Here is a 9,153-nt window from a genome sequence, read left to right on the forward strand (position 1 = left end):
CACACGTGTTGCGTATTATAAACTCCAACTAATATCATACTTATCTAAAGATAAAAAGATAGTTCATGAGTATGTCGACATAATCAAAATTTGATAAAAGAATATTCTTGTCAGAAAACCATCTAATATGTATATGACAATTTATTATGTTGAAATAGATTCAAAACAGATGTTAGCGTAATGCAATGAAACAAAATAATAATTACTTTTTCAAATGCTTTATTTAATTTCGTTCATGTTATCGTGTGCAAATATAACTGTGTATGCCCTATGTCGTGGGTTTGTAGTTCAAATTGTTTAAGACCAACTGGCAGCTAATAATAACCATGCAGCAATCATTTCATAACAGATCATGAGATACCGTCATTATAAAACTACTACATTACCATGATTACAGTAGTAGACAATCATATAAGTTTTGTGTCGGGTTGTAGTCTCTTTGACACATTCCCCGTTTCCAGTCTCAATTTTACGTCACTATTTTCAATCAGATGAACATTTGATTAATGTAAATACTTTCCAAAGATAAGTATCACTATTCCTTATCCTAATAATATATATGTGGTATGTAATTTACAATATATACCCTGCTGGTGTGTCTGCTGAACTATCTTTGACATTTTCATTATAATAGTAACTACATATTTTAAGTAAAACCTACAAGTCTGATCAAAAATGTAAATTCAGAGGTGAAAGTTGTATAACCTATCTATGTATCAATATATTGTACTATGAAACAGTCATAAACAGACAATGAACCGGAAAACAGCTTAATCAATATGTCATTTGCTGATTTGTTTCAAAAGAGAGACGAACGTTTCAAACGTTCCTGCCGATATACATTCTCCTGAAAATTTGCCGATAGCAATCCGCAACAGTTTTTTTAAGGCACATAGTATGTGATCAACATACAGCACAGAGTTCAATTCCAACCAGGCACTCTTGAAATTTTATCAAAGTAACAGCTTTGAATCGAGTTAACATCTTAACTATGACGTTTCGGAAACTGCATTAAATACACTGCTTTCGGATTTTAAGAGTCGGTATAAGAATTTTCTTCGTTTTGCATTATGTAAGAAGAATTAATGAGGAAAAGAATGAGAATCAAAAGCCATAACTCAAGAAATTACGAACACCAATATGGTCAAATGACTTGCATTCAAGGTATTACACATGTGAAAATCGACTTTGATCTGAAATACCTTTATTAAAAAAGGTTTCATACAAATAGATAACAACATTTTAACAAAAACTTTGTGGAACTTATCGATCTAACCCAATATTTTCCTCTAGAACGTGGGCAAAATCAAAGCCGTCTGTTCTACTTAATCGCTATACAATATGTTATATTTACTGCAAATTAATCTTCATTACATAATTATGATGCAGAACATTGATTAATCAACATTGATTTTGATGACAGCCTGAGTTAAGATTTTTACAGTATGCACATAGCATCGATAGTAGTTTTTGTAGTACGACATAAAACAGTACTATATCATTCTCCAATATCATTGAATTGTAAACTAGTCTGTTTAACGTAACATGTTTATATCTTTTGCCTCAAATATGTTCACATCGTAGTCACATTTTTTTTAAATTCGAACAATCATGGTGAATACGTAAACTATGTAACAAACGATAAAAAGATATACAGAAAAGATATATGCCGTTATAAGATTGACACCCCCCCTTTTTTTGTTATATCATAAAAATTCGTACATATGCATTACAGCCAGTATAATATAACTATCCAAAGATCTGACATGGGCTACTATGTCTAAGGTTTATTACCAGCAATGCTTTTTTCCTGAGGCCACCGGAATTTTTATCGATTGAATCGAGATTTAAACAGTTCAGTGTACGAAAGTCTTTTGTAACTATGTGTACCTACTGGTTTTTATTACTATAGTTTTTAAAAAGAAAATTTTAATCAGTAAGAATGCATTATTTAATACGACAGTAGACTTAATTCATTATTGCAAAAGAAATGAATTTTACTGCGGAAATAAGTCGTCTCTTTTGTATGATTCTGATAAGTTTTGGTCTAGATTTAAACCAAATATTTAGCTTTTAAAACCCCTTGCTTTGTTGACAGACTAAATTAAGTAAAGGAAAGATAAAAATAACATAATCTTGAGCAGCTATATTATGTTTCTTAAAAAAATATCTTCGTTTTCATTGAGAAAATTGTCTCCGAGACATTTTCTTTAATTTAATTTTCCGATAAGGAATTTGTCTTTCATCCTGAAGCGACACTATACATGATTGTCAGACGAGAGTTATCGATCCACCTCGAGAATTTCTAATGAACGACGGCTGATGCTTAGTCGTTCAATTGACTGCTATAGCTTGTCAGTACGAGGTACTTACTAACTAAGACATCATATTTTAATATTATATTTGACGGAAGCTTTATTCCATTGAAATGAATATAGATATACAAAAGATTAATTGCACTTTATTTTTTCTGCTGACTTAACAATTTTAGAATTGATGTCTATCGCGGAATTAATCTCTTCTATCGGTGCTAGGGCGATTGCATAATAGGATACAATGACAAAAATGAAAATTGGAAAATTTATAAGTGAAGCGATAATGTTTACTGCCTTTAAGAAAGTATTCAATATTCTATTTATGGATTAAAAAAAACAAAAGTATGTGTACTTCTACTGTCATAGAGTTATGGTTTGATAATACAGAAGTTTTCAAAAATGCTAGATGGATAAAATTATATCGACCAGCGTACTACATGGACATTATCAGAACCATTTGTATTGTGGTATTCTGTTCAACTTTTGTTCAAGGTAAGTATATGTAGTTTATTGTTATTTTCAACATTGACATACAACGCTATCTCACTTTGTCATAAATAATGATAAGCCTATAGTCCAATAATTTAATTTTGGATGTAACGCGTCTTCTGATTGGCTGACGTTGTTTTGTTTATCAGCCCATAGACATAATTTTGTCATGTGACCGTGACGTCATCAACGTTTTTTCATGGTTTACTCCGGTTTAAAATGGAATTTAGAATTAAATTATAAGAAATGACTGTAATATTTTTTCTGTCTACTCGAAATAACATAAAAAATGTGGTGCACACTTTAAAATAACCCGCTACGCGAGTTATTCAGTGTGCACCACATTTTTTATGTTATTTCTTCATAGACAGAAAAAATATTACAGTCATTCCTTAAATATCGTCAAAATTCGTATTATCATCAAGTTATGGACTGAAACAGAAATTAACAAAAATCTACAGCTCAATACAATGTAGAGATAAAATTCGCACGTAACAACTATTGATAGATATTTCACAATACTGTTATATATTCCACAAATGATTGCATCATTTTTTTGACAACAGATACCGCAAGCTACAAAAATAGATCCATTTGGACATTTTGAAATATTGCAAAATAGATATACTTATCTAAGTTATGTATCAAACTGCGACAGATTAACAATGGTATATTATTATGAGGATAACAAACCAGTGCATGGAGTCTTATCTGATTTATTATAAATCTTATAAAAAGCAAAGTATACTTAAGATAGTAAATAAAAACCATGGATTTAACAGTGTGTTTGTTGACTATTAAATTTGTTATGGGTAAGTAGTTTTCGATCTCAATAAATGGGAATAAAGGGGAGAACATGAACCAATTATAAATAAAGTTTCACATGTGATTTGATAGTCAGAGGTTTATGATCATTACTCAGCTCAAATGATTTAAGATTATCAATCAAACTAAATTTATCTGAGTCAAAAACATACTATGACGTTAGAATATACAGCAGTTAATAAAATGTCAACAGCATGTCTAATAAATAGTTTTTCTCTGAGTGTAGTGCAGATTTATAGCAATATAATATTCTTTAGAACAAATGATAAATTACACCTGTTATCATATTTAATACAAAGAGTTGCTTATAAATTATAAAAGCTGAAACAAAATTCAGATAAAATATAGAATTAAAAATCAGTTAAAGTAAAAACAAAATGAGTTGTTGAATTTATCTATACAAATAAAATCGGAGCATCATTTATTGTATTGATTTCATTTACATAACAATTGTATATATTGCTCCTAAGACAACTTCATCCACATGAGAAGAGGACAGCATTTTAAACAAATTAAGGTCACAATCAGTTTGTTTTTAAATCTAAATATGATACTAATCATATATTTTTTTATTATAACAATGAAAACTATTCTAAGTTAACGACAGTTTAAGAATGGAAAACAAAACATTTATAGAGCTTAAAATCAGGCTCTGAAAACTTTATTTACATATACATTGTCCACCTTTTCAATTAATTTATCAATATCGATCCTTATCCAAACTACCAACGACTCGAACTTGTTTACACTTTAACATAAATGTGGTTAATTGATTATATTAAAATATATGTTTTCATAAATGTGTGTGCTTTTTATCCTACAAAAATGTACCAGCATCGAGAAAAGCGAAGGCGAGAAACAGTGATCGTCTGCCCTGTCATCGGTGTCGTCAACAGTTAGGTTCGGTCTAAGGTTAAAGTAAATTGAGACATAAAAATAGTTAAAACCTTCCTCGAATGTTATGTAACTTGGACAGATATATCTTCTTGAACAAAAAGACAGCAACCTGTGCAAAATTTTGGAAATATTATATATTTTTTTTTTCGATTTTTACTGAAAATTTTTTGCACAAATATCAACAATTTGTGAAAATTTGGTGGCAGTTAATGTCGTTTGGATTAAGAGTTTTAATATAAAGGATAGCAACAGAAGAAAAGTAAACTTTTATTTTTGTTTTGCTTTTTTCTTCTTTATATTTTGGTTTATAACTAATACAGAGACTACGAATCTTGAAAATAGTATTTAGACACATATTAGGATTAAAGTTTTCAAAACATCCCGTATATTGTAAAAACCTAAAGGGAATTTTACGAAACTGATGGGATATTGTTTTTTTAGGAAGGATTTTGATATTAAATGGAATTGTTTGTTTTTTGTTTTGTTTTGTTTTTTGTTTGTTTTTTGTTTTTTGCAGTCAACATTATTTACAGTCAGGTTAAATAGTTAAAAACTTCAATAACTTTGTCAACGAATTCTTGGAAATTTATAAAACTCGCATGGAAGCTTCGTCATAATAATGATTGCATTCTGAGCAAAATTTGTATTTTCTGATTCATTTGATACTTGTGAATTGCTTAAGACTTTTCACAGTCGGCATTACACTTTGATATCAGCGACAACAGTCACAGGTGAGACTCTCTGTTTTTAATCCGTTGTTTATTATATTGTTTATACTGTTCTTCGTCATCTTTAACTTTAGATTTAATTGCACGCATATCATTTGCAGATAATGCTATTACCAAATGTTATTTTGTCTTCATTAACAAAGTCTTACAGTTCACGAGAGTCAGCTCTGCTAAAAAACAAATGGTGCAAATCTGAAAAAGTGATTATTGATACGTCCCGCATGGCAGTTAAAATTCAATTTTTAAAGTTCAACTGGGATGTGTTTCTTTTAATGCCTGTTGATAAACATGTATATCTTCATTTGCAATTATAAGATCGAATTGTTATAAGAGATATCACATTAGCATTTCACACAATGGCTGTGTATTGTAAACACAATCTTATCTTACACTTATCTAAAGATAAAACAGAGTTCATAATTACGTAAACATAATTAATAATTAAATAAAAATTTACTAGTTCTAATTAAGGTCTTTCCACTCCGTTAGGAAAGACCTTATTGTTTTTCTAATGTTTTTTCTTTTCTTCCAGCATTTTTTTGACATGGCCTCCCCTCGTTTCTATTGGAGTTATCAAGACCAAATATGGACCATCGATAGACCTCATCATGAAGTATTACCAGATAAGGGCACGTAGGATTTCATCATCCCCTGTAGAAGTTATCTCCCTTTTATTTGGTTTTTTCAACATGCCCCCCCCCCCTCGTTGTTTTTAAAGATATCATGACTTTATGTGGACAATAGGTAGATCTTATCATGATGTATTACCATATGAGGGCACGTAGGATTTCATTATCCCCTTTGAGAGTTGCATCCCCTTGAAGCAATTTCTTTTATTTGCATTTTTCTTTAAAAGTATAAGAGATAGAATCGAATTGAAAATGGCAGCATCTACAGTAACAAATGGCAATGTTAATAAACATAAACAATTAGCATGTTATCAATCCTTATAAGGAGTTATTTCCCTTGAAAAATTTTACACAATTTTTTAAAAATTGTATTTCGAGAACCAGAAGTTATAGAGACTTGTGACCTTTACCAATAATCTTTAATTCATGTGACCTTTAATTTGCACCCAAGGTCAAAGGTCACTGAGTGCAAAAACAATTTACGCTGCAATTTCAAGCTTATATATTAAGAAAACGATAAGAGTTTGATGCACACATACTGTGTATAAAATGTTCCTCTCGACGAGCTCTATATTTTATACATTAAGCTCAAAAATGTCCGACCGTCTGTTCAAAAGTTACGACGAGATAATTCTTTAAAGTATAGTTTTGTGTGCATATCTTTTAAAAGGTAACAGATATCACCCTACTATAAACTGCAAAAATGATCAGTATTTTACGAAATTCAGTTTAAGGTCAATGTCAGGTCATGATGAAATTTTACCTTGACCTTCAAAGTGTACTATGACCTTGACCTTGTGACATTTGAAAGGTCAAGTGGTCTTGAGTTCAATGGTGATAGTCCCATGTCTCTACGACTTCCGGTTCTCAAGTTTGGTATTGAATCATATATTTGATGATTCATTGTGACCTTGATGAACTTTGGAATTGTCCCAAATTTTTGTCAACAATGTTGTTCTTTAACTGCAGATCAATTATCATTTAACAGATTTGAAATATCTATTGTCGTTTTAGAGATAATGCAGTTTGAAATTTTGCGAGCGGAGGCATGTATTTCTGAATCAACAACAGCTTTCCACCTGAAATTTACAGAAATTGAAGACTTAAACATGGTTATATGTTTGACTAATTACCAGAAACTTTCAAGGAAAAACTAAAAAAAAAAATCAATTTGAAATTTTCATTTTTTACATTGACTTTGTAAGTTTCATAATTTCTGTTTATATAATTGATATTGCATCATTTATGGCACTTTGCCAAATGCGATCATTATGTATATCAAATTGAAGGTCTTAATGAGCTCTACTCAAAAATGAAAATTTCAAACCCCTTTTTCATCCCAGTGGGAAGGGTGGGGTCATTTAGTGCAAAAAATTCAAACTTCTCAGATGGTTAGGTTGTCGCATATCAAATGAAAGTCCATAAAGCGTACATTTCAAATATCAAATTGACGTCCCCAAAAAATGGGTTGGGTGGGGTCATTGAGTGCAGAAAATAAATTGTCTTCTAAGGTACGGTTGTTGTATATCAAATGAAAGGTCATAATGTGTACATTTCAAATATCAAATTCCTGTCCTCCAAAAATGAGGTGGATGGGGTTATTAAGTGCAAAAATCAAACTTTCTAGAACATGGCGTTGTCGCATATCATATGAAAGATCATCAAGTCTACATTACATATATCATACTTCCGATATCAAAAATGTAGGCGGATGGGGTCATTAAGTGTAAAAAGTGAAAATTTTCAGAAGGTATGCTTGTCGTATATCAAATAAAAGGTCTTAAAGAGTATATTACAAAAACATCACTTTTACAGGAAAGACCTTTCAATTGTTTTACAAACAATTGAGATACTAGTGTTCAATTTAAATTCGTTTATTTTATCGTGTGCTCGTATTACTGTGTACGCTATATGTCATGTTTTGTCGTTCAATTTGCTTAATAATGTATATAAGTTTTAAATTACGAATTTGAGAAGAGACCATTTTAAACTAATTAAGAAGTATTAATTAACAGCTAATTATAGACGACGAGCAAATATTTCTTAAAAGATCATCAGGTAATACTACTACTACATTACCATAGTAAAATATAATATTAGTTTTGTTAAATTTATTTTATCGATATTATATAAAATAAAGGTTAAAGATACTTAAGGGACTTTCAAACTCATAGTCGAAAATTATCTGACAAAGCAATGGCTAAAAATGAAAAAAAACAAACAAACAGACAAACAAAAGTACACAAAATACAATATAGAAAACTAAAGACTGAGTACAACGAACCTCACCAAAAACTGGGGGTGATCACAGGTGCTCCGGAAGGGTAAGTATATCCTTCTCCACAGGAGGCCCCCGTAGTGTTGCTCATGTTAGTACAAACCCGGACATATGTCTTATTCGGTTGGTCATATTTGGGGGAAAGGGGATGGGATGTAGTTACGACAATTGTAAAATATATAATTTGAGTACTATTTGATTTTTGTAAACCATATTAAAAATGAAAGAACAGTTCTAAACTGTCTTTAAATCTGTCAGACAAACTGCTCTTGTCAGCTTATTTTTTATCTTTTATTTATTTATCTATTTTTTTATTGATTGATTTATTTATTAATTTATTTATTTGTTTTTTTATTTATTTATTTATTATTTATTTATTCATTCATTCATTCATTTTGTATGTATGTATGTATGTATGTATGTATGTATGTATGTATGTATGTATGTATGTATGTATGTATGTATGTATGTGTGTATGTATGTATGTATGTATGTATGTATGTATGTATGTATGTATGTATGTATGTATGTATGTATGTATTTATTTATTTTATTTATTTGCTTATTTACTTGTGTATTGTTTATGTCTTCGTACTACCATAAAACTGATGACAAAAAAAACATTTACATATATTATTATAGATCGAGCTTCATCAGAGCTCCTTTTGCGTATTGAAAATGACATAATTTTTCACAAACTGATTTTTTTAATTTATTTTATATTAGTTTTCTTTAGACTTTTTGAATTATTTTAATATATGCGTGAACCCATTCATAAAAATACTAAAGCACAAATATATTGTAAAATATTAGGTATTAAAACACTCCTCGAGATAATGATATGGTCAGCGTGTATTTTCAACATTTTAATTGTAGGTAATAAACATCCCAAATTTATGACCTATAGTAAATGATTCTCGACCTATAGTATTGTCTTTCTAAAAATAATATAGTATTTATTTTTGTGATAATAATTCCGGAAAAAAAGAAAT

Source organism: Mytilus californianus, unplaced genomic scaffold (genome assembly GCF_021869535.1).
Source record: "Mytilus californianus isolate M0D057914Y unplaced genomic scaffold, xbMytCali1.0.p SCAF_6, whole genome shotgun sequence".
Taxonomy (NCBI): Eukaryota; Metazoa; Mollusca; class Bivalvia; order Mytilida; family Mytilidae; genus Mytilus; species Mytilus californianus.